The sequence below is a fragment of the Diabrotica virgifera genome, chromosome 9, assembly GCF_917563875.1.
Source record: "Diabrotica virgifera virgifera chromosome 9, PGI_DIABVI_V3a".
Taxonomy (NCBI): domain Eukaryota; kingdom Metazoa; phylum Arthropoda; class Insecta; order Coleoptera; family Chrysomelidae; genus Diabrotica; species Diabrotica virgifera.
The window spans coordinates 53,287,109-53,312,519 of NC_065451.1; the positions used below are offsets into that span (position 1 = coordinate 53,287,109).

At 34.0% G+C, this 25,411-nt stretch overlaps 1 protein-coding gene across 1 annotated transcript in view; it reads right to left on the minus strand.

Moving 5' to 3' along the window:
• LOC126891712 (probable multidrug resistance-associated protein lethal(2)03659) overlaps positions 1 to 16,323 on the minus strand; it is a 138,455-nt gene extending 122,132 nt beyond the window's left edge. Inside the window, exon 1 of the mRNA XM_050660976.1 lies at positions 16,115 to 16,323. The gene's annotated coding sequence lies outside the window, so the exon portion shown is untranslated. The remainder of the gene's footprint in view (positions 1 to 16,114) is intronic.
• Between the last annotated feature and the right edge of the window lie 9,088 nt (positions 16,324 to 25,411).

Genomic DNA, 25,411 nt, shown 5'->3' on the forward strand with positions numbered 1-25,411 from the left:
AAGTGGAAAGTTTGATGCGCCACTGTCGACGCATGTGCCACTGAAAAGTGACGGCACAGTGTTCAAACCTTTTCTTTGAGGTTCTACTATTTAAATTATAGGGTCCCATCGTGCCTAAAATGATTAAGAAATTTCACCTATAGCCGCTCTTAGTCTATATGACATAATAAGATTTAAATATAGAGTAAAAATGATATTTACGTTCTCTATCTTAAGTATCCTGTTAACCCCTTTCAACCCTTAAAAACAACCCCTAAATAGAAAAAATTTACAAAAAATTAATTTGGTTTGACAAGAAGATTTAAATATAGAGTAAATAATATTTTACGTTCTCTATCTTAATTATTTAGTTGTTAACCCCTTTCAACCCTTAAAAATAACCCCTAGATTAAAAATTGTATAAAAAATTTCTTTTGGTAAACTAAAAAGGATTTAAATATCGTTCCACGTCCTCGAAAAAGCTATGCTGGAAAATCTTATGTTCAAAAAAGTTCTTTAACGCTTAAAACTACCCTTAAATTAAAATATTGAATATGTATGATTATACATTTAAAAATAATTCAAATATAGAGTAAGAACTCACCATTTATTGAATAAAATATAAACTTACAAGTTACGTGGAAGTGTACTAAACTGAACTTGTAAAAAACTATTTTCAATGTAATTAAAGGAGCTACAACTTTTTTTTATTATAAGATGTACTAAAAAAAACCTTTTATTTTGAAACGGTGAAGGGTCAAAATGCTCGAGAGTGACTGTGGTTGCGCTACCGCGCGCTCTTTAATCAATCATATCTTCGTCAATTTTTGTGTGATAGGAAAAACAAATAAACCAAAATTTTTATCAAAAAAAAAACCTATTTTTGTGTTATTACACTTTTATACATGTCTTTCATTATTTTTGAGATATTATGCAAAGAACGTGTTTTTTTTTTAAATTCGAAAATTTTTTTTCTTGAAATCGTGATTTTTCCAAAAAAATATGTGTTCCAAAGCAGCGAAACTGCTAGAATCCATCAAACTCTTTATACTATAGTTGATTCTAGACGGAATACGATTAATTTTAATTTGGGTGGAAATGGCACTTATGAAATCCATTGATTTAAAAAACCATTAGATGTTCCTCTTTTTTTCATTACAGCTCACTCATTTTATGTACAAAAAGCTTCCAGCAGTGCTCATTTTAAAGCTTATTTTAAGCACTATAAAATCCTTTTTCATTAGCATGCATAAAATTTATTCGCCCTCCGCTAGATGGCATTGAATACATCGATTAAATTTCACACAAAATAAAAACGGCTTCAATCATCAATATCTCGCTTAATATTGCACTTAGAACATTCTTTAAAAAACCAATTTGTCCATTTTTTACCTGCTACAATTTTTTTCAGTATAATATTATCGTCAGGATGAATATTTTTGGAGATATTTGCAAAAAACTGCCAATAACGTGAAAAGTATTGGGTTTTCGCCAAAACATTTTTTGCTTAAAATAAGGTCTTCTATCGTTATCTGAGGTTATTTTGAAAACAAAAAAAAATCCACCACAAAAAGGGGTGGCAACCACCCCCAGGGTGAAAATGGAGTTCGGGTCAATATCACTTTTGAAGTAAAGGGTAGAATAAGCCTAATTACAAAATTTCATGTAAACCGGTTCAATATGATTGAGAGTACGTCTGCTTTTACTTCATTCAAAATGAACCCTCAAATGCAACCCATTCAACATTTTTACAATTGTATTCTAGATCGTATTTATTCAGATTTTATAAAGATCAAAAATTGATAAAACAAAATTGACAGCGGTATCACGTTCATTACATAAAAAGATAAGAGAAATATTATCGTTATTATCATAAGAAACGCAAATGAGAAAAAAAAAATCGTAGAAATATTAGACTAGAATATTATGTACAGCGGTATTATGGACAGCGGTATCACGTTCATTACATAAAAAGGTAAGAGAAATATTATCGTTATTATCATAAGAAATGCAAATGAGAAAAAAAATCGTAGAAATATTAGACTAGAATACTACATTAGAACATTGATTAGGTACATGAACATTGGGGTAGTTGCTGCTCGATGAATAAAGGTATTTCCCCCAATAAAATTTATACATCTACATTTCATCAACGTCAAATAAGAATTATTATTCTATGAATTAACTCAAAATAAGTTATTTGTTCATGATAGGTCAAATAAATATTTATTCTTTGAATACATTGACATAAGTATCTGTAATAAACAAAATTGATCGTTTTAACTTAAAATTATCAAAATTGTATTAAAATTAAACATTGTATTGGATTAGAAGATATGAATTTTGTGTACATATTATACAGGGTGTAACAAAAATACAGGTCATAAATTAAATCACATATTCTTGGACCAAAAATAGTTCGGTTCAACCTAACTTACCTTAGTACAAATGTGCATATACAAAAATTATAGCTCCTTGAAATTACAAAATAAAAATCGATTTTTTCCAATATATTGAAAAATATTAGAGATTTTTTATTGAAAATAGACATGTGGGATTCTTATGGTGGCAACATCTTAAAAAAAATAAAAGTGAAATTTTTGCACCCCATAAAACTTTTAAGGGGGTTTTGTTCCCTTAAACCCCCAAATATGTGTGTACGTTCCAATTTAATTATTATTGTGGTAAATACCATTAGTTAAACAAAATGTTTTTAAAACATCTTTGCCTCTTTGTTATTTTTTGATAAGCCTGTTTTTATCGAGATATTTTGAACATTTCCAAAATCCAACACAAATTTTTACATGGTAAGTAAGATTATAGAGACCTGGTAATAATAAATATGATAATTAATTATTGTAAATTTACATTTTTTAGGTATAATTTGAAACATATTAGTATTTCGATAAAAAACCGTATATTAAAAAAATACTAAGATGTAAAAAAGGCTTAAAAACATTGTATTGAACTAATGGTAGCACAATAATAATTTAATCGGAACGTACACAAACATTTGGGGCGTTTAAGGGAACAAAACCCCCATAAAATTTTTATGTAAACATATTAAAAAAGAAGCCGCATCTCGATAAAAACTGATTTATCGAAAAACTACTAAGAGGCAAAAAAGTTTTAAAAACATTGTGTTTAACAATTGCACCGTAGTTATAATTAAATTAGAACGTACACAAAAGTTTGGGAGGTTTAAGGGAACAAAACCTCCATAAAATTTTAATGCGGTGTACAAATTTCACTGTTAATAGGTTTGTTCTAGCATCAGTTTCAAACGGTTTGAAACCATCAGCGAATAGTCGACTAGCGCGAGTAGAGGGGATAGCACTGGTGTCTGTATTATACATATACGTTCTCTCACTGACCAACTGTTTGCTGACGGTTTCTGACTAGTTTGACTGTTTGCTAGAACAAACCTATTATTTTTCTAAGATGTCCCTACTATAAGAATACCACATATCCATCTTCAATAAAAAAATCTCTAATAATTTTCGATATATTGGAAAAAATCGATTTTAAATTTGTAGCTTCAAAGGGCTGTAACTTTTTTATGTCCACATTTATGTACTAAGGTAAGTTAGGTTCAATCGAACTATTTTTGGTCCCAGAATATGTAATTTAATTTATGACCTGCATTTTTGCTACACCCCGTATAGATAATTTAGATTATTCTTATATTATTATAACACTTGATCGATGACCAATTGCATTCTCTAAGCAACAACAAAAGAGCAATAAAAATTAAAGAAAGTTATTATTTTGATTCGTATAAAACTATACAAGAGAGACAGCTAGGTCGAAACCCGTACCATAAGAAACTCCAAAATACTGACGGGATATGGGTAGATACATAATCGCCAAATTATTATTACATCTAATTATTTTTAAAATTACTAGCAGTGGAACAAAATCATTATCAATAGAGTTTTTATCACTAATAAGACGTCAAGGTCCGATGGGTCGAATAGCCTTTGGCTTCTCGCAATGCTAATTATAAAGTGATTAAGGTGTCCAATAAAATATATATGTGATCGGTTTATTGGGAAGAAATAAAAGGAAGACCTTTAAGGAAATTAAAGGAAATTAGGAAGAAATTTAAATTTAAGTTCACAACTGAATTTATATTAAAGAGCCAATTTATGTAATTCTCAATATAAATTGTAATAGTGTTCTTGTATATCAAGAACCAACAAAAAATTCCCGAAAAACCACGAAAAGAAAAACAAGGGAAAACTACCAGGTAGAGCAGCTCCAAAATATAGAGCTAGCAAAAAGAACGGAGAAAGATAAGAAAAAAAGATTGGGAAGAATCACGACGGAGAACTTAGAGAAGAAAAGGAAACTAATACAAACATCCATTGGAAAAGCAGAAAATAAACAAAGAACACTGGTTTATAAATATTAAATGCAATATAGAAAAAAAGTAAAGAGCATTATAAAACTAAAAGGAGATAAGCTAAACGATTGTACGGACAAAGGAAGATAGACCTAATCGGAAAACCACTAAAAATAATGGAAAACAACTGTTAAAAAAATAGAGTTGTTATCAGGAAGTAAAAAAGACACGAACGACACAAAAAAAAACACAATATTATGCAGAAATAATAAAGATGGTTCATAGTATGTGTCATTAGGATAAAAGACAAAAAACTAGACAAATGGGCAAAGTTTTTTGACTAATTATTAAACGATAAAAACTAAAAAGAAGCAGAAATATAACAACGAACACCAGAAATAGAACAACAACAAACACAAGAACTGAAAGAGAATAAGCTAATACAAGTAATAATAGATCCAAACATTAATAACAATATGGGAGAAAACTGAGTGGCAGCAGAAAAAAAAGTTGGATGAAGTATCGGGAGTAAAAGATAGCTAGACTAATTATTGTAAAATGATTCAATAAAATTGTGTTTTGACTAGGAAAGTTTTGGGGTAGTTCTGATTTCTTTCATTATATATGGATTTTGGACTGCTGAATCCGAATATGAGGTTTGCGGACAAAATTTCGTGACGGAACATTGAAAAAATCGCGAAAAAAGCAAAAAATTTCTGCTTTTTCTCGCTTTTTTGCTTAAATCTCGAAAACTATTAACTTTTAGTAAATGACCTGTTAACATAAATTAAAGTACTTAAAATTCTCTACAAACATCACTATTTACTTTTTTTTTTCAGACGAACCGTTCGGTCTAAAGTGCAAGTTGAAAATTGCGAATTTTGAATGGTCTCTGCAAAACCCACTTTATTTTTTATCAGAATGCTGTCATTTGATAAATTTCTCCTAGATTCTTATAAATACATAATAATAAATTTCTACTACTTATCAATAAATAAGAATTATTTCCAATATTTCTTCTTTTTTTAATGACAGAGTAAGATTAGTTAAGCTGTTAATAGCGTGAGGCCGTAAAAATTACAATGATGTAAAAATGATTAACGCTTACTTGAAGAAAGTTGAGGAGGATAGGGAGCAAGTTCAAAGACGTTCTACTGCACCACCTTTTAATTTCAAAACTCAATGTTTTATGTGTGGACTCGTCATAACACTTGAGTTTATAGAACAACAAAGTAAAAAGACAACCAACCGCAATATGGTGTATTAGGTTCGAGTTTTAAAATTTAAAGAAACTGTTATAAAACGAGCAAAAGAACGTGATGATCAGTATGGCAAAGCCATAATCAAACGCCTTTTGCTTGTCACAGACTTAGTAGCCTCTGATTGCCGGTATCATAGTTTATGCATGAGAAAACTGTACAATCGCCCAATCACTCAAAAAAAGATTAAAAAATCGGGTCCATTTGCCGATAATATTGAAAGAGCAATGCAAGATGTTTACAATTATTTAGAGAATAGGGATGGGGAGTGCCAATTTTTGCTCGATGAGTTGATCGACCAAATCAAGGGTAAATATCGTCCTGACAAAAAGACAGCCAAAGCTCATCTACTCAAAAAATACGGAAGCGATATAATTATTACCATGTCCCGAAACAAGAAGTCGGTCGTTTGTTTCAAATGCACATGCTACAAAATCTTGAACGAAGCTTGGTACCAACAAGCGTTAAAAAATGAAAAAGATGAAAGACTACGGATTGTTCAGACGGCTGTTGCCATTATTTTTGAGGATGTCCGGAGCCAGGTTTATGAACACAGGAATACCCCCACCGGATAAGTTTTTAGAAGGAAATGAAGAACTAATTCCTGAAACACTAGGTACATTTATGGAAAAAGTTGTACTTCATAAAAAATATGGGCAGTATGAAAACTGGAAGAAGAAAAAGCAACGCGCTTGCTCATAGTCTTGTAGCGGCGGTAAGGCCCAGATCATTCGTCTCACCAGTCCTTGTAGGGTTGGCCGTGTTGATCTAAAAAAAGTACGGATCAAGAAAATGGGTTGATGTAGTTTCCTCTTTGGGGTTTTTTTCATCCTATAAAGAAGCTATTTGTCTGAAAAAATCAGAAATCGCAGGCGATCCGCAGAAAATTTACCAGCCGTGCTTTACACAGCAGGTGTACGATAACGCTGATTTTAAAGTACATACAATCGACGGATACAACACTTTTCACGTCATGGGTGGCATTTTTTGTATTGCACCAAAACATGCAGTAGCACCTAACCAATCCATTCCTCGGTTAAAAACGAAACTCACGCCTGAGATTTATGCAAGTCAGGGAGCTCTTCAACTAATTCATTTTGAAAGGACAAAACATCAAGGTTTATCAGAAATCAAGATAATAGATCCGAAGGGAATATTCACACCAACTGAAACTGTGACTCTATCTGTGCCTGATCTTCTGTGGCACTATGGGAAAAGTAGAGATATTCCCGGTCTCTTAGGATGGAATGGATTCATGGAAGCTGTCACAAGAAACATGCCATATGAACTAACATTTATTGTTTACCAGCTATTTATCAACACTCCTCCAAGTGATTATGATACAATATTTACAGAATTGTTGAACGGAGTAGAGAAAACTAAATCCTTGAAGCAAGTTACATGTCTGGTGACATTTGACCAACCCCTTTACCTCAAGGCAAGAGACATCCTTGCTAGTCGTCCCGATGATCCTGATCTGTCAAATGTTGTTATAAGGCTCGGTGGATTTCACTATTGATGTCCTTCATGGGGGCAATTGGTTACATTATGCAGGGTGGTGGATTGGTTGAACTTTTCAATACTATATATGCGGCAAAATCAACCGAAAAAATTATGTCTGGTCACGCTTACACAAGGGCAGTACGAGCTCATATGTTGGCTCACAGAACTCTGGCCAAAATAGTGATTAAGTCAATGGCCCTATCATCAAAAATGGTGGATCAAGGAGATCCACCAGGTTAGATGTGGTTAGAGGTGATCTTGTTCAACTTAGACAGAACAATGATTCTTTCTAATGATGTAAAAAATATTGTAAAATATGTGCCAGAAGAATTTAAATCCAAGCTTCAACTGTTGGCAGAACGTGGCCCCCTGTCTGGCCTGTTGTGATACTGAATTTGTACAATTTCGACTTTTTCTTTAATTACTTGTGCAGAAAACTAGCAGAAATGGATCAAATGACAGCATTCTAATAAAAAATAAAGTTTTGGAACGTAAAAAGGGGGTTTTACAGAGACCGTTGAAAATTAGCACTTTTCAACTTGCACTTTAGACCTAACGGTTCATCTGAAAAAAAAAGTAAATAATGATATTTGTAGAGAATTTTATGTACTTTAGTTTTTGTTAACACACTATTTACTAAAAGTTAATAGTTTCCGAGATTTAAGCAAAAAAGCAGGAATTTTTCGTTTTTTCGTGATTTTTTCAATGTTCCGTCACGAAATTTTGTCCGCAAACCTCAGATTCGGATTCAGCAGCCCAAAATCCATATGAAAGAAATCAGAACTACCCCAAAACTTTCCCACTAGGGGCTCGTAGAGTACAAATTCACTGACTCAAAATTATAGAAAAATAAAAAAAAAAAAAGGTTGAGAAATGGATCACATCACCCATCTGCCCAATTTGCAAGAAAGCGATAAACAATATACGGAAAATTACATAGGAATCGCACTATTAAAAGTATATAGTATATACAGCGTTAGAATAATTATAAGAAGTAGAATAAAAACCTACGAAAAGAAATAATCGAAAAATAACACGCTGGTTTCAGAGAGGAAAGAAAAACAACAGACTAAATTTTTATGTTAAAATTATTTCAAACAACAGTTATAAACATAATCTGCTCTTTATAATGCTTTTTGTATGTTTACGTAAAAAGCATTGATTTTTATGTAAACTGTCTTTTTATTATGTTTATTGATTAAAACTGACCTATGGTTCCATCTACGAAAACGACTATACGAAGCAATGGTATCACTACGACAACCAGAGAAACTGATACGATTAGTTAAAATATATATTCAACAAAGTCATAAGACACAGCAGAAAATTTTTTAAATTAGTTTTACGTCTATAGAGGACTAAAACAGGGAGACCATCTGTCACCAAATATATTCACTAGTACTAAAATTGTACTAGAATAATAGTACTAGAACTAGTACTAAATTAAATTATTAGAGGAGCCAAGATCCAGACAAGCGACACGATTTTGAACAAAATACAACAGTTCATTGGTTTCACAGATCACTTCGTGTTTCTGACATGTTCAAGACTAGAACCCCGAATAATGTTCAAAAAATTTAAAGAAGTTAAAAAATAGGGCCCGACATAAATCAGGAAAACAATCAAGTATTTATATGGAAATGATAGGGAAAAATTGAGAAGAAAATAAATGGGTCAGGAATTACGTAAATTAGATGTCGAAAATGTTAGAAGATTTGAGAAAGAAGACACCTGAGAACACAATACACCATCATACGAAATGGGACAGGAAAACACTAGAGAGTAATAAAGAAATCAAAACTAAACAAGGAAACATAATTAAAGCAGAACATGAAACAATACTAATACCAAAGCAAAGCAAGAACACATAAATAAGCTACAGTCATTTGAAATGTGGTGTTACAGAAGGATGCTTAGAATAGCATGGACACAGAGGAAAACGAACACGGAAGTACTGCGAGAAATGGGAAAAGAATGCGAAATAATAAACACAATAAAAATAAGAAAGTTACATTATTTGGGACACGTAATGAGGGGACCGCGATATGAAATGCTAAGACTGATAGTACATAGAAATTTAAGAGGCAGAAGGAGTATAGGAAGAAGGAGAGTGTCATGGTTAAAGAATTTAAGGGACTGGTTTAGATGCAGTTCTATAGAACTCTTTAGAGCAGCGGTGAATAGAGTAAAGATAGTGATGATGATATCCAACCTCCGATTAGGAGACGGCACTTGAAGAAGAAGATGAAACAATACAAAGATAGAAAGATGACTGGGGTAAAAATTAAACTGCTAAGTGCCACATCCAAAATAATATCCAAGATCATATTGAATAGACTGAAGCCACAGCTAGACAAGAAATTAAGAAGCAACCAAGTAGACTTTCTATCTTGGAACAATCTAGTGATTGGCACAAAATATAAGTTAAAGACAATTTATGTTTCTTTTAAATATGAATACAATGTTCATTGACTTTGAAATGGCCTTCGGTAATATTCTTCTTCTTGCAGTACCGTCTCCTATCGGAGGTTGGCTATCATTACAGCAATCTTAACTTTGTTGGCTGCAGCTTTGAACAACTGTATTGAACTGCACCTATACCACTCCCTTAAATTTCGCAACCAGAAAATCCTCCTACGTCCCACTTTTCTCTTTCCCGAGATTTTTCCTTGGATTATGAGTCTTACCAGAGAGTACTTTTCTCCTCTCATTATGTGGCCTAGATATTCCAGTTTTTTCGTTTGTATGGTTTTTATGACTTCGCAATCCTTCCCCATCTTCAGCAAAATATCTTGATTTGTTACTCTTTCTGTCCATGGTATTTTCCACATTCTCCTGTAACACCACATCTCGAATGCCTCAATGCTTTTGATGTTTATCTTTTTCAGTGTCCAAGCTTCCATGCCGTACAGCAGAACGGAGAAAACATAGCATCTTAACATTCTCGTTCTTAAGTTTATATTTATGTCTCGGCTGCATAGGAACTTTTTCATTTTGACAAACGATTGTCTCGCTATCTCAATTCGCCTCTTGATTTCTCTTGTTTGGTCATTAGTTTCAGTGAAGCAAACCCCTAAATATTTGTAGGACGTAACTCTTACAACTGGCTGATTATTTATGGTTAAATTCACATTGGTGTCCAGCTTCTTTGTTACAATCATGAATTTAGTCTTTTTGATGTTCAGTTTTAGACTTTACTTATTGGTATGAGTGTTTATGTTTTCCATCAAATACTTTAAATTTGCTAAATTATCTGTTATTATTAGCGTGTCATCAGCGTATCGTATATTGTTAATTAACTCTCCGTTAATGTTCATACCAATGTTTTACTCTAGGAGCGCTTCCTGACATATTGTTTCGCTATATATATATTGAATAATAGTGGAGAAAGCACACAACCCTGACGCACACCTCGACGAATCTCAATTTCTTCGGTTAACTCATTAGCAACCTTGATTTTTGCTGTTTGTCCCCAGTACAACCTGGATATGATGTTAATATCGCGACTGTCGATGTTTTTGCTTCTTAGGGTTTCATACAGCTTTTGGTGTCTGACTTTACCGAAGGCCTTCTCAAAATCTATGAAACCTACGTAGAGGTTTTGATTTACATCCAAACATCTTTGCATTAACACACTCAGACCAAACAAAGCTTCCCGTGTTCCCAGTCCACTTCTGAATTCAAACTGTGTGGCGCTTATCTCCTCTTCTAATTTATTAAATATTATTTTGTAAATTATTTTTAAAAATACTTTTAGTGTGTGGCTCCTCAATGCTATTGTTTTGTGGTCTGAACACTCTCTGGCGTTATTCGTCTTCGGAATTGTGACAAAAGTAGAGGAGAGCCATTTCTTTGGTATGATGCCTGTTCCATAAATTGTGTTAAAGAGGTTCACCATTCTTTCAAGTGTGTCGTCGTCTATAAGTTTTAACAATTCTACAGGAATTTCATCTGGTCCTGCAGCTTTACCCCCTTTTGTGTTCCTTATAGCATATTCTATCTCGCTTTTTAGGATTTCAGGCCCTGTTGTGTCGTCTGTAGGTTCTGCCACTGCTATTTCTGGTCTTTCGTCTGCAAAAAGTTCTTCAATGTATTCTGTCAATCTTGCTAGTTTTTTATTTAAACCTGCAATTATTTTACCTTTTTTGTCCTTTACGATGAATGCTTGTTTCACTTATTATGTTTATTATCAGAATTATTACATCGATAATATTAACAGAGACCAAATGCGGAAGATCAGGTTGTTCTTTAAACTGATCAGAAAATTCTATAACGGATATAGAGCCAGACTGGAATATGCTGGAGAAATGGTAGAAGATATTGCTATGCGAATCAGGGTTAAACAAGAATGCATACTGTCCCCAACATTATTTCTAATCATAATAGATTGGATTGTGAAGAAAGTAAGCGATAAAAAAAGTTAAAATACGCATAACCAGTTGGAAGACTTGGAGTTCGCAGGTGACATTTATTCCATAACCGAACACAGCGACCATATACAGAAGAAGATTGACAAGCTTGCCAAATTTTCAACGCAATGGGCCTGAAGAAAAAACATAAAAAACGAAACTCTTAAACACCAACAGGAAAGGAACTAAACTTAAAATAAATGGAATACAAATAGAGGAAATGAATAACTTTACAAATCTTATATCAATCATGGAAAAAGACGGTAGTAGATCACATGTAGAAATATAAATAGTAAAGGCACAACATGCATAAAATTTCTTAAAGAAAATCTGGAATACAAACGATATAATATTAGAATTAACCAAATAAAAATATTTTAGAAAATGAATAACCATTTTCAATTTCGTTGCAAAACGAAAATACAGCCGAACCATATTCCAGTCCAATCAGAGAGCGCTGCAAGCACCTCTACCGGTTTCGAAACTTATTAGTCTCTCATCAGGAGGCACATATGCTGCTCTCCCTGATCCAACCAAAACAAACCCCAGCGTGCAGTCCCGAATTGCAACGAACGAAATGGCATAGATGCCCTAGCGGCAACTGCTAGCAAAAGACTAAGTTTTCACTCTAATGGCATATAGCATATCCCACCAGAATGAAAACAATGGGAACCTTCTCTGGTTACACCTCCGAGGCTTCTACAATTTGCAAGCCATACGGATGCTGAGGCTAAGGAAGATGAGGGAATTCTACAATTTACAATTCACGTCCCATCTGCTCAGCGCGGTAAAGTTCCAACGAGACTGGTTCCCTTCATACTCCACACAGAGTAAATGCAAATAAAAAATGAATAACCATTTTCAATTTCGTTGCAAAACGAAAATACAGCCGAACCATATTCCAGTCCAATCAGAGAGCGCTGCAAGCACCTCTACCGGTTTCGAAACTTATTAGTCTCTCATCAGGAGGCACATATGCTGCTCTCCCTGATCCAACCAAAACAAACCCCAGCGTTCAGTCCCGAATTGCAACGAACGAAATGGCATAGATGCCCTAGCGGCAACTGCTAGCAAAAGACTAAGTTTTCACTCTAATGGCATATAGCATATCCCACCAGAATGAAAACACTGGGAACCTTCTCTGGTTACACCTTCGAGGCTTCTACAATTTGCAAGCCATACGGATGCTGAGACTAAGGAAGATGAGGGAATTCTACAATTTACAATTCACGTCCCATCTGCTCAGCGCGGTAAAGTTCCAACGAGATATATAAAATATTTTATTTTGGAGACAAGAAGCAGCAACTGCCAAAAAATTACAAAGCTTTATACATATGTCGTTAAGAAAGATCCTAAAAGTATACTGGCCTGATAAAATAGCAAAAGGAGAACTATGAGAAGGACAAAACAAGGGAAAATAACAGTCACAATTAAAAACAAGGAAATCGATATCAAAACATGGAGCGAGAAATAGACAGGTATGGAAAATACTCGTAGAGGAAATTTCGAGAGAATAAAACCGAAGAGGATGGGTTGATCCAGCCAATTTCTGAAAGGAAGAAGTTTTCTATTCTCGTTTCTTGTTCTGAAGAAACAAGCTAGTAAATGGCAAAAAATATAAATACATATTATGTTAATTTACTCTGAAAAGGCCTTGCTAGTATATACAAAGAAGAAATGTGAAAGTCTCTGTGGACTACCGATGAAATATATTAACGTGATCATATTTATCGACAAAGGATATAGAGCCAGACTGGAACATTCTGTAGAAATGGTAGAAGATATAGCTATACAAAGCAGAGTTAAACAATGATGCGCATTGTCCCCCGAAGGAAGAAGCGATAAAAAAAGGTATAAGTTGGAATCTACATAAAGAGTTGGAGGACTTGGAGTTCGCAGATGACATTTGTTTAATAACCAAACACATTGACCACATACGGAAGAAGGTCGACAAGCTTCCCAAAATAATACTCCAACGTAATGAGCCTGGAGATAAATGCACAAAAAACGAAACTCTTAAAAAACAACTGGAAAGCATTGATGGATTCGACCGTTACTTGATGGAAGTTCATTTTATCTAACAATAAAACACTGAAAACGTTTGTTTTCTATACTTCCACAAAATTTATTATAACTAAGTGACTACAGCTGTTTCGGCAGAGTGCCTTTCTCAAGTGATATAGTTTACAATGTGTTTGCCTTTTTAAGTCTTCAACTGAAGAGGTTGAGGAGTGGGGAGCTGTTTGTCTCGAGTTGGTCATTCAGAATTATATCTGTATTTTTCAGTTTATTAATTTCCATAGATTCTAAAAAAGATAGCTTAAGGCCTTTATTTTGAATATGCAGAATTTGAAACTGTTCATTGAAAGAATGATTATGATCTAGAAGGTGAAGTGCGTATGTAGAAGTGTCTGTTTTTCTATTGTTGAATGCCTTTTGTGTTCTGCTATCCGTTTGTCAAAAGTTCTGCCAGTTTGAGCGATGTACGTTTTCGGACAGTCACCACAAGTTAGTTTGTACACACCACTCTATAGTTACTTTCTCTTTCGGCTTTTATTGTTCTTAATATATTTGCTTAAGTTGTTGTTAGTTCTGAAAACTGGTGTTATTCCTTTCTTTTTTATGTGTCTGGCTATTTTTGTTGTTATCTTGCCAGTATATGTGAGAGAGCATTGGTGGAGATACGTGGATGATATACTAGTATGCTTTACAGGAACTAACAGACAACTTGACCAATTTCTATCATATATTAATTCACTTCATAATAATATTGAGTTTACAATAGAAACAGAACAGAATAACTCCATAAACTTTCTAGATGTAACGATTTCCAGACTACACAACAAACATGAGTTTTCCGTATATCATAAACCTACCCATACTGACACAACTATACACAATTCATCATCCCATCCTACACAACACAAATTAGCAGCCTACCATAGCATGATACATAGACTGACAGAAATTCCCATGACAAAAAATAACTTCGAGATAGAACTAAACATCATTAAACAAATAGTAGTAAACAACGGCTATAACGAACAAACAGTTAACAAAATTTTAAACCAAAAACTCCATAAGAAAGCCCTGAAATTAGTGTATCCACCACCACAGAAAGAACCCAGTACCTTCTGCTCTGTCACATATACTGGCAAGATAACAACAAAAATAGCCAGATACATAAAAAAGAAAGGAATAACACCAGCTTTCAGAACTAACAACAACTTAAGCAAATATATTAAGAAAAATAAAAGCCGAAAGAGAAAGCAACTACAGAGTGGTGTGTACAAACTAACTTGTGGTGACTGTCCGAAAACGTACATCGGTCAAACTGGCAGAACTTTTGACAAACGGATAGCAGAACACAAAAGGGCATTCAACAATAGAAAAACAGACACTTCTACATACGCACTTCACCTTCTAGATCATAATCATTCTTTCAATGAAGAGTTTCAAATTCTGCATATTCAAAATAAAGGCCTTAAGCTATCTTTTTTAGAATCTATGGAAATTAATAAATTGAAAAATACAGATATAATTCTGAATGACCAACTCGAGACAAACAGCTCCCCACTCCTCAACCTCTTCAGTTGAAGACTTAAAAAGGCAAACACATTGTAAACTATATCACTTGAGAAAGGCACTCTGCCGAAACAGCTGTAGTCACTTAGTTATAATAAATTTTGTGGAAGTATAGAAAACAAACGTTTTCAGTGTTTTATTGTTAGAACTGGAAAGCAATTAAAATTAAAATAAAAAGAAGACAAAGATGGAAGTGGATAACCTTACAAATCTGCGATCAATTATGGAAAAAGGAGGTAGTAGATCAAATGTAGAAAAATGAATAGTAAAGGCACAATATGTATATAGGTAATTACTTAAAGAAAATCTAGCATACACACGATTTATTAGAATTAACCAAAATAAATATTTAATAGTTGTATATTGTTGTAGGGTGCGAAATCTTAGAGACAGGAAAAAGCAATTGTCGAAAAATTACAAAATTTTATATATGTGTCATTAAGAAAAATCCTAAAAATATACTGACTTGATGAAATAACAAAAGTAAATATATGAAGAAGAACAAAACAAGAGAAAGTAACAGTCACGACTAAAAGAAGGAAATGGACATGGAAACATAGAGTGAGAAATATAGGAATGGAAATTACTTGTATAGGAAATTTCGAAAGAATAAAACAGAAGAAGATAGAGATAAAGGTCCAGGTAATCAGCCATCTTTCACTTCTGGTTAAGAGACACAAGACTCTCAACACTCTGTAATAAGGGAAGGAAAGGAAGAAGATTTCTGTTCGCTTTAAAATACCATGTATATTAAATTTTATATTTCTAATTTGTTTGCTTTTAAAATTCATGGTTTACGCCGTTTACGGTATTGCTAAAATTCAAGGAATCAACTAAATACTTTCCACATCTGTGTGTCAAACTTAATCGTTATTTTTTAAAACAATTAGCGAAATGTTGACAAAAAATCAAATAAAATTTTTATTGTGTTTAATTTTGCTCTGAAAACTCGAAAGTCAAAAAGCATATAAAATTTGAGTTATCACTAAGAAGTTTTTAATTTAAATATTAAGTTATAATATTTTTCTACTTACATTCAGTGCCTACAAGCCAGGAAATATCAGGAACATCAGGACACAAATTAGTTTAAAGTAAAGCACCTGAACAAAACTAAACGTTTTTTTATCACTTAAAATAATTGACACATAATTGAAGTGAGGAGTGTATGTTTGTGATACATGATGGAGAGTACTTTATAAAGTGTTGTAATTATCTCATCGACAGTAAAACTGGTCGATAATGTTATCAAATTCTGTAAAAGTAGTCTCGTTTCGTCGAATATAGTAATCGGAGAATCTATATTTGCATTTTACTTTGATGTCTTATGTAAAATGTAAAGGCGGACACAGATATCCGCGCCGCGAACTCCGCGCCGTGTGTGCGCCGCGCGTTCGTGGCGCGGTTATTGTTCGTTAAAATTTTTCATTTTGACGATCCAGAGGAAACTTACGAACGTTTAGTAATTGTAGATAATCATGTCTCTGTCCTGTACTTCTACTACATCTTATTTTGGTATTGTTCTGAAACTATTTTCTTGTGTTATCTTATGCAATTTACTATTTTATGTGGAATAAGCCACAGTTTGGGAACATTTCGGGAACTACCTTTTTCGCTTCCTGGCAACACAAATATAATGGTAGGGGAGCCCAAGCGGGGATTTTTGCAGTTACTCGAGCGCGTCAGATTATCATATGGGGAGAAACGTGGTACCCTGCAGATGTACCTCCACCATATATTGGCTCTTAACACAGGGGAGTTCGTTCAGGGGGGCCCGAAAAAAAATCTATCCTTAAAATACTCGAAATTGTCAGATTAAGATAAGGTAAGTTAAGTACATGCAAAAGAGTCTATATTTCAAAAATATGACGATTTGAGCGGGGCGTACGGAAATGGGTGAGTCAAAAAGTTTCACAAAAAAAAGCGAATATTTCGCGAAATGAACGTCAGATTGAAAAACTAAAAACTATGTGTTCAATATTTTTCAAAAATCTATCGAAAAATACCAAACTTGACCCCCCACGGAGAGGGGTGGGGGGTAAATTTAAAATTTTAAATACAAATCCCGCGATCTTTCGCAAAATAAACATCATATCGAAAAACTGCAAAACACACTTTATCAATGTTTTTGAAAAATCTATCGAATGGTTCCAAACACGACCCCCCACGGAGGTGAGGTGGGGGGTTACTTTAAAATCTTAAATGGTAGACCCCGTTTCTTATTGCAGATTTGGATTGTTTGTATAAAAATAAACAACTTTTATTCGAAACATTTTTTTGAATTATGGATAGATGGCGCTATAATCGGAAAAAGATTGTTGGAAATGGAAAATTAAATTAAAAATGGGAAGTCCCCACTAAAATGGAAAATTTTACTTAACTTTTTTGGTTTTAGGACCTAATAATCACAACCCAATAGGCCCCCAAAGCGCTCGAGTGACTGCACATTTAGCATACTTTGCTCCCCTACCATAATATATCTGCTTGTTCCTACAACCAGAAACAAAATTAGAGAACTATAGGTACTTCCAAGTCATGCGATACCTTTTTCGTTTTCCGGTGACACAATTGTAATGTATCTGCTTGTTTCAACTGCGTAGCTTCGTTTCAACGAAATTAGAGAACTATAGGTTCTTCCAAGCCCTGTGTTAACTTTTTCGCTTTCCGGTGACCCAATTATAATATATCTGCTTGTTCCAACTCAGTTGCTTCACCAGAAGCGAAGTTAGGAAACTATAGGCTCTTCCAAGATGTGTGTTACCTTTTTCTCTTTCCGACGACACAATTATAACATATCTACTTGTTCCAACTCCGTTGCTTCACCAGAAGCGAAGTTAGGAAACTATAGGCTCTTCCAAGTTGTGCGTTACCTTTTTCGTTTTCCGGTGACCCAATTATAATATATATGCTTATTCCAACTACGTTGCTTCACCAGAAGCGAAGTTAGAAAACTATTGGGTCTTCCAAGTTGTGCGTTACCCTTTTGGCTTTCCGGTGACCCAATTATAATATATCTGCTTGTTCCAACTCCGTTGCTTCACCAGAAGCGAAGTTAGAAAACTATTGGGTCTTCCAAGTTGTGCGTTACCTTTTTGGCTTTCCGGTGACCCAATTATAATATATCTGCTTGTTCCAACTCAGTTGCTTCACCAGAAGCGAAGTTAGGAAACTATAGGCTCTTCCAAGATGTGCGTTACCTTTTTCGCTTTCCGACGACACAATTATAACATATCTACTTGTTCCAACTCCGTTGCTTCACCAGAAGCGAAGTTAGGAAACTATAGGCTCTTCCAAGTTGTGCGTTACCTTTTTCGTTTTCCGGTGACATAATTATAATATATCTGCTTGTTCCAACTCAGTTGCTTCACCAGAAGCGAAGTTAGAAAACTATTGGGTCTTCCAAGTTGTGCGTTACCTTTTTGGCTTTCCGGTGACCCAATTATAATATATCTGCTTGTTCCAACTCCGTTGCTTCACCAGAAGCGAAGTTAGAAAACTACTGGGTCTTCCAAGTTGTGCGTTACCTTTTTGGCTTTGCGGTGACCCAATTATAATATATCTGCTTGTTCCAACTCCGTTGCTTCACCAGAAGCGAAGTTAGAAAACTATTGGGTCTTCCAAGTTGTGCGTTACCTCTTTCGTTTTCCGGTGACCCAATTATAATATATCTGCTTGTTCCAACTCCGTTGCTTCACCAGAAGCGAAGTAAGAAAACTATTGGGTCTTCCAAGTTGTGCGTTACCTTTTTGGCTTTCCGGTGACCCAATTATAATATATCTGCTTGTTCCAACTCTGTTGCTTCACCAGAAGCGAAGTTAGAAAACTATTGGGTCTTCCAAGTTGTGTCTTACCTTTTTCGCTTTCCGGTGACACAATTATAATATATCCGCTTGTTTCAACTGCGTTGCTTCACCAGACACGAAGTTAGAAAACTATAGGTTCTCCAAGTCGTGCGTTACCTATTTCGCTTTCCGGTGATATATATCTGCTTATGAATGTTTTTTTGATATTGATAACTATTTCCGAAGTGAAAGTCGAAAGGTCAAGTAAACTTGATTTCAAACTCGAATTGTGGCTTATGCCCAAATAAAATAGTAAATCTTATTTTTATTACATGTTATTTTTAGTACAACAATGAACTAACATTTTTTAAAAAGGTCCGCATGTACATTTTTTTTATTTCAGCTTCTATTTCCGTTCAGATCGGATTTAAGTTGTTTCTTTAAATTAAATGGTTCTTTATTGAGGATCCCACAATAATGATTTTCCACGGTAAACATCAATTTCCTTCCGACAATTCCGACCATTCCATTACTAACAAATATTCAACTCATGCGCGCCAAAACCAACAAACCACTCGCAAACCCGTCCAAATACGTATTGCGAACCATCAAAGCGTTTGTTGAAAAACCGACAGAATTTAGATCGTGGTGCGCCGTGTGCGTGCCGTTTGTGCGTCACTTGAAAACACGTACTAATCTGACGAATACGCTGCGCGCGAGCGGTTCGCACACCGAGCAGAGCGCATATGTATCTCCGCCTTTACGTGGCGCGAAAATGTATTTTCATTTTGATGCAAAACAAAATTCTAGTTTTATTTTAAAAGATTTTTCCATAATATTTTCTCAATTTGAAGTAAAACGCGCCACAAAAGAGTTACTTTAATACAGTTTGAATTTTGAAACTCTTTTGTGGCGCGTTTACTTCAAATTTAGCAAATATTATGGAAAAATCTTTTAAAATAAAACTAGAATTTTGTTTTGGATCAAAATGAAAATACATTTTCGCGCCACGTAATATTCATATCAGATCTTTTGTAGCTGGAATATTGTATGCGCCACTCATTTTTACGGCGTTCAGCGGTTTTTCATTCTTATATGAGGAGTTTTTAAAGTTATTTATAAATTAAATGTATGAAGTTGAATGCAATGTTTCTCGATTACTCGTTAAGCTTTATAAATGGTCGCCTTTGTCGCATTACCTCCCAAATGATCTAGTGTCCATCGAATGTACACTAGATATTTTTTCTTTTCGAAAAAGATTGAAAAAAAATATTGGAATGGCCTGTAAATAAACTCGGATTGCCCGTTGCCAGATCAAATTTAGCGGTAACCACTACAACTACATAAACCATTTCGGGAATTATCGTTAATTGGATTATACTTTTGTAGCTTAATACCTTCTAAACGGCTTAACCGATTTTGATCACTAAACATGAGTTTGAAACGTATGGACAAGTAGTATCTGATGCATCTAAGATCAAAAGTATGATAACTGAAGCCCTTACAGGAATTATTGAGCTTGAAAAACCGTTTTTTTCTATAGATAATAGATTTGATCTAACTTATGAAGCCTATAGCTTAAAAATTCGAATTTTCCCGGATATGAGGTATACACCGTTAGATTGGCCTAGAGTCCTTCTACAAACGCTTAGTTATTGGCGCAATTCGTAGGTTGAAATTTTGAGTAATTGTCGAAAATCCAAAATTTTTAAAGTTTACTTTTTCAGTTTTTCGGCTATACTGAGCTGTGTGTATGTCTGATCGTGACGTGTTATACATCATTTAAAAGCTTAACTCAACGCTATTGATTTGGTATATTTGTAGTTCTCCTCTATCTTCTTGAACCGAAGGTATATACCCCAAAAAATATGCCGTTTTGTACCTACCAAGTCCTATAGCTGACTTATGGGTGGTCAAAAGTCACAAACTACACCGGTTCTAAATCAGCCTTGACCCCCTCTTTAAACACAGAAAAAAAATTCAGATCGGTTTAACTTTTCCAGTTACATACATACATACATAACCACATTCTTCTTTTTTTTTAATAAAAATTGAGTCATATTTCTAAGCTCGGTAACTTTTGAATGGTATAACCGATTTTTAAAATTAGACATGCGTTGGAAAGGTAATGAGCAGTATTATTAGAAGCAGCAAAGGTCGGTCTTAAATTTTTAAAGTTTTTGGGAGTTTTGGGGACGAGAAAGAGAAACAGACCCTAAATAGGAAGGGCCGTAAAATCCAAAACCCTTGGACCAAAATGGATGGTTGAAATAGGAATGGGTGAGTCTTTTCCTGAAATTTAAGATGGGAGTTCACCCAATTTTCAGTTCAGTCAGATTTAGAAAATCTAAAATTTCGTGTATATACAGGGTGGTTCATCTTATTCGCCTCGGTCTCTGTACGGAAAACCACTTCATATTGTAAAAAAAATTCTTCACAGGAATATGTACGGCCTTTAATACTACAATCTAAAAATAATGTGAATTATACAGGGTGCTCTAAAAAAGAGTGGTATATCAAAGTTATATTTTTTCTTAAGGAATGCTCTATATCTGATGACATTACTGAATTGACCTTAAAAAATAAGCTATACTTTCATCAGGGTTCCCTATACCTAAATACAGGGTGTTTTGCTTTATTTCGATTTTTATGAAAATGTAAGGTTTTAGAAAGGAATAAATATCTATGAATCTAAGAATCAGTAACAAATTCTCTCTTAGATCTTAATAATAAACTATTTAGCATACTTAAACAGATGCTTACTTCAACAAAATTTCTTACAGGGTCGTCAAAATATGAGATTGTTCTATTAACAAATTCAAGCTGTAATAACTTACTTATTTTAAATAGAACACCCTGTATCTTACTAGTCTATCGCGTCGAAAATTTACGTAGCTTTCAATTCTTATTAGGGTTTACTATACCTATCTCCCTTCTTTTTTTTTAATATTTAAAGATTTCCTAATTTGAAAGCTTTAAAAATTAGAATTAAGTACCTATGTCATGGTTATGTATAACACATCACCAACACCGGCAATATACTTAAATATCTTATTCAAGATACTTTCGTTAATAAAATTCACATTTTTATCATTTAATCACACAGAGTGTTCTTATTTTAAATGACATACTCGATATTCTATTCTTTTTAACGGAAAGTATTTAAAATCTTTTCAATTCCATGTAAACATTCTCAATTCGCATGTTATTCTGTAAATATAAATTCCCATGTTATTCTGTTAATGACCATTTTTACATATTATTGTACAATAGGCTCGTTTTCGTCATAGTAGCCATTGCATTTTATTGTTTGTAATTGCGATTCAAAGATCCAAACAAAAGTGGTGCTCTTAAATTTACTTAAAACCGTTGGTTTAAGATATGGAAAATACTTATACGGAATGAAATATAATTTAAATATCTTCCAGAATACGGCATCTAATATAGGGTATGCAGTTAAATATAAACATATTATTCAATGTCACATGTAGGCCAAAATCAACTAAAATAATACAACAATGAAAATTTTATTAATGACAGTATCTTGTCTAAGTATATTGCCGGTGTTGGTGATGTGTTGTACATAACCACGATATATTATTATTATTTACTTAATTCTAATTTTTAAAGCGTACAAATTAGGAAATCTTTAAATATTTAACAAATGAAGGGAGATAGGTATAGAAAACCCTAATAAAAATTGAAAGCTAAATAAATTTTCTACGCGACAGACTAGTAAGATACAGGGTGTCTCATTTAAAATAAGTAAGTTATTACAGCTTGAATTTGTTAATAAAACAGTCTAATATTTTGACAACCCTGTAAAAAGATAGGTATAGGAAACCCTAATACAAATTGAAAGCTAAGTATATTTTCTACGCGATAGACTAGTAAGATACATGGTGTTCCATTTAAAATAAGTATGTTATTACAGCTTGAATTTGTTAATCGAAAAATCTCATATTTTGACCACCCTGTAAGAAACTTTGTTGCAATAAGCATGTGCTTATGTATTGTAAATAGTCAATTATTAAGATCCAAGAAATAATTTGTTACTGATTCTTAGATTCGTAGATATTTATTTTTTCTAAAACCTTACATTTTTTATAAAAATCGAAATAAATCAAAATATCCTCTATTTAGGTATAGGGAACCCTTATGAAAGTGTAGCTTATTTTTCAAGGTCAGTTCAATAATGTCATCAGATGTAGGGCATTCCATAAGAAAAAATAAAACTTTGAAATACCAGTCTTTTTTGGAGCACCCTGTATAATTCACATTATTTTAGATTGTAGTATTACTGGCCCTGTATATTTCTGTGAAGAAATTTTTTTAAAATATCAAGTGGTTTTCCGTACAGACACCGAGGCAGATAAGACGAACCACCCTGTATAGTGTCGCGCGAAGGGGGGTGTGGGTGTGAGGGACTGGCGAGAACTGCCGTTCTCTGGTAATAGGTATTCAGTTAATAAACCGAAGCAAAAATTATCTTATAACCGATTTTCCATCTGTGATATTTAAGTTGAAAATATCAAATAATAAATTACTGAAAGAACACCATTTTTTATTATTTATATTTATGAAAATAGCCACAATAAACATTAACTGTCTCTTTTTCTGGTAGCTCGAGACTTGACCTCCTCCAAACGTGCCTCCAACTTTGCCGATCTCTAGCCGAGCTTCTCCAAGTTGTCACGTCCAGCAAATTTTGCCCATCCGCTGCTATGGCATCTTCCCATTTTTTTGTGGTCTTCCTTTTGATATTGTGCCTTCCACAAAACCTGCGCTTTACTATATATGGCTCTTTTCGGCATTCACTCGATATTCCTTCTGAGTATCTGACCAGCCCATCAAAGTCTCTTAAGTTTAACGAATTCTGAAATCGATGTATCTTTGAACAGTTGGTAAAATTCATAGTTGTAACTAGATCGCTCTATGAATATGTTAAAGATAGACAATATTAATAGGGGCTCATAAAGAATATCCAGAGTTAGAAATTAGAACAACAAAAACATGTCAAGAATATAAATATCTCGGATTTATAATATCTAAAGAAAGCACTACCAAAAGAGACATCGATAACAGATCGCAGTAGGGGAAAAAGCGGTAAACACTCTAAGCTCTGTACTATGGTCTAAAGATATTAGACAAATAACGAAATTGACAGTTTATCGAACATTGGTAGAGCCTATTATGACTTACATTAGAGCATATTAGACTACATCCTAATAAGATCAAGATGAAAGTCATCGTCCATCAACTGTAAAACATATCCTGGCGCAGACTGTGGAAGCGATCATCAACTCCTGGTATTGAACGTTCGACTTCGTTTTAAAGTCCCCAAAAGAAGACCCCAGAGAAAAGTCATGTCTCTAAATCCATCAAAAATCAATGACTTCCAACAAAACCTAGAAGAAGCTCTTTCTTTAGACCAAGTAGATAGTGACCTTGAGAGCACTTGGATCTATCTCAACGATAAGGTAATCGAGGCTGCAAAAGACTGTGAGGCAGCGGTTTCCACTGGCCGTAAGCCATGGATATCCGATAATACGTGGACTGTGATTCAACGCAGAAAAGAACATAAAACTAGATACGGAACAAACGATGAATACAATATCGAGAGAAATAAAAAACAGTGCCGCAAAGATAAAGCTGATTACATCTCTTAAATATGCAGAGAGATAGAGGAACATAGCTGTCGAAATGAACTGACGGACTTAATCCAGAAGATCAAACTCCTTACCAGAGAATTTAAACCTCAAACGTGGTCTGTAATAGATAAAGAAGGTAATTTAAAGACCGATACTGATGAAATATTGGAAACATGGCGAAAGTACTGTGGCGAGCTGTATAAAAATAACGAGGTATCAGCAGAAAATCAGTGGCCTTCTGACTACCATAGAGAACCTACTGTCTTACTCGCTGAAATCAAAGATGCAATTAAATCACTAAAGAGAAATAAATCCCCAGGCATTGATTCAATACCATGTGAAATACTACAGTTACTAGGTGACAAACGATTATATATCATCCATTCTATCTGTGTCGCTGTTTGGAATTCAGGAAAATGGCCATCTGAATGGTGTACCTCAATTTATATCCCACTACACAAAACAGGATCTACTACCAGATGTGAAAACTACCGCACACTGTCACTAATAACACATCCTAGTAAAATATTGTTGCATATCATCAAAAACAGATTAAAAACCTATCTACATTACCAAATACCTCAGGAACAAGCGGGGTTTTTAAAGGGTAAAGGTACAAGGGAGCAAATCCTGAACCTGAGACAACTCATTGAAAAGTCTAGAGAATTTCAAGTACCTATAATTATATGCTTCGTTGACTACCAAAAAGCATTTGATTGTGAAAGCTGAATAAATCTGTGGCCAATTTTAATAGAAATGGGCGCACCAATGCACCTGGTGACACTTATTAATAATCTGTACGTACCAGCCTAATATAGCGACAGTACGACTAGATCAGAAGTCCTCAAACCAATTCAAGGCCGAGAGAAGTGTCACCTGATTTATTTAACATTTAAGGTGA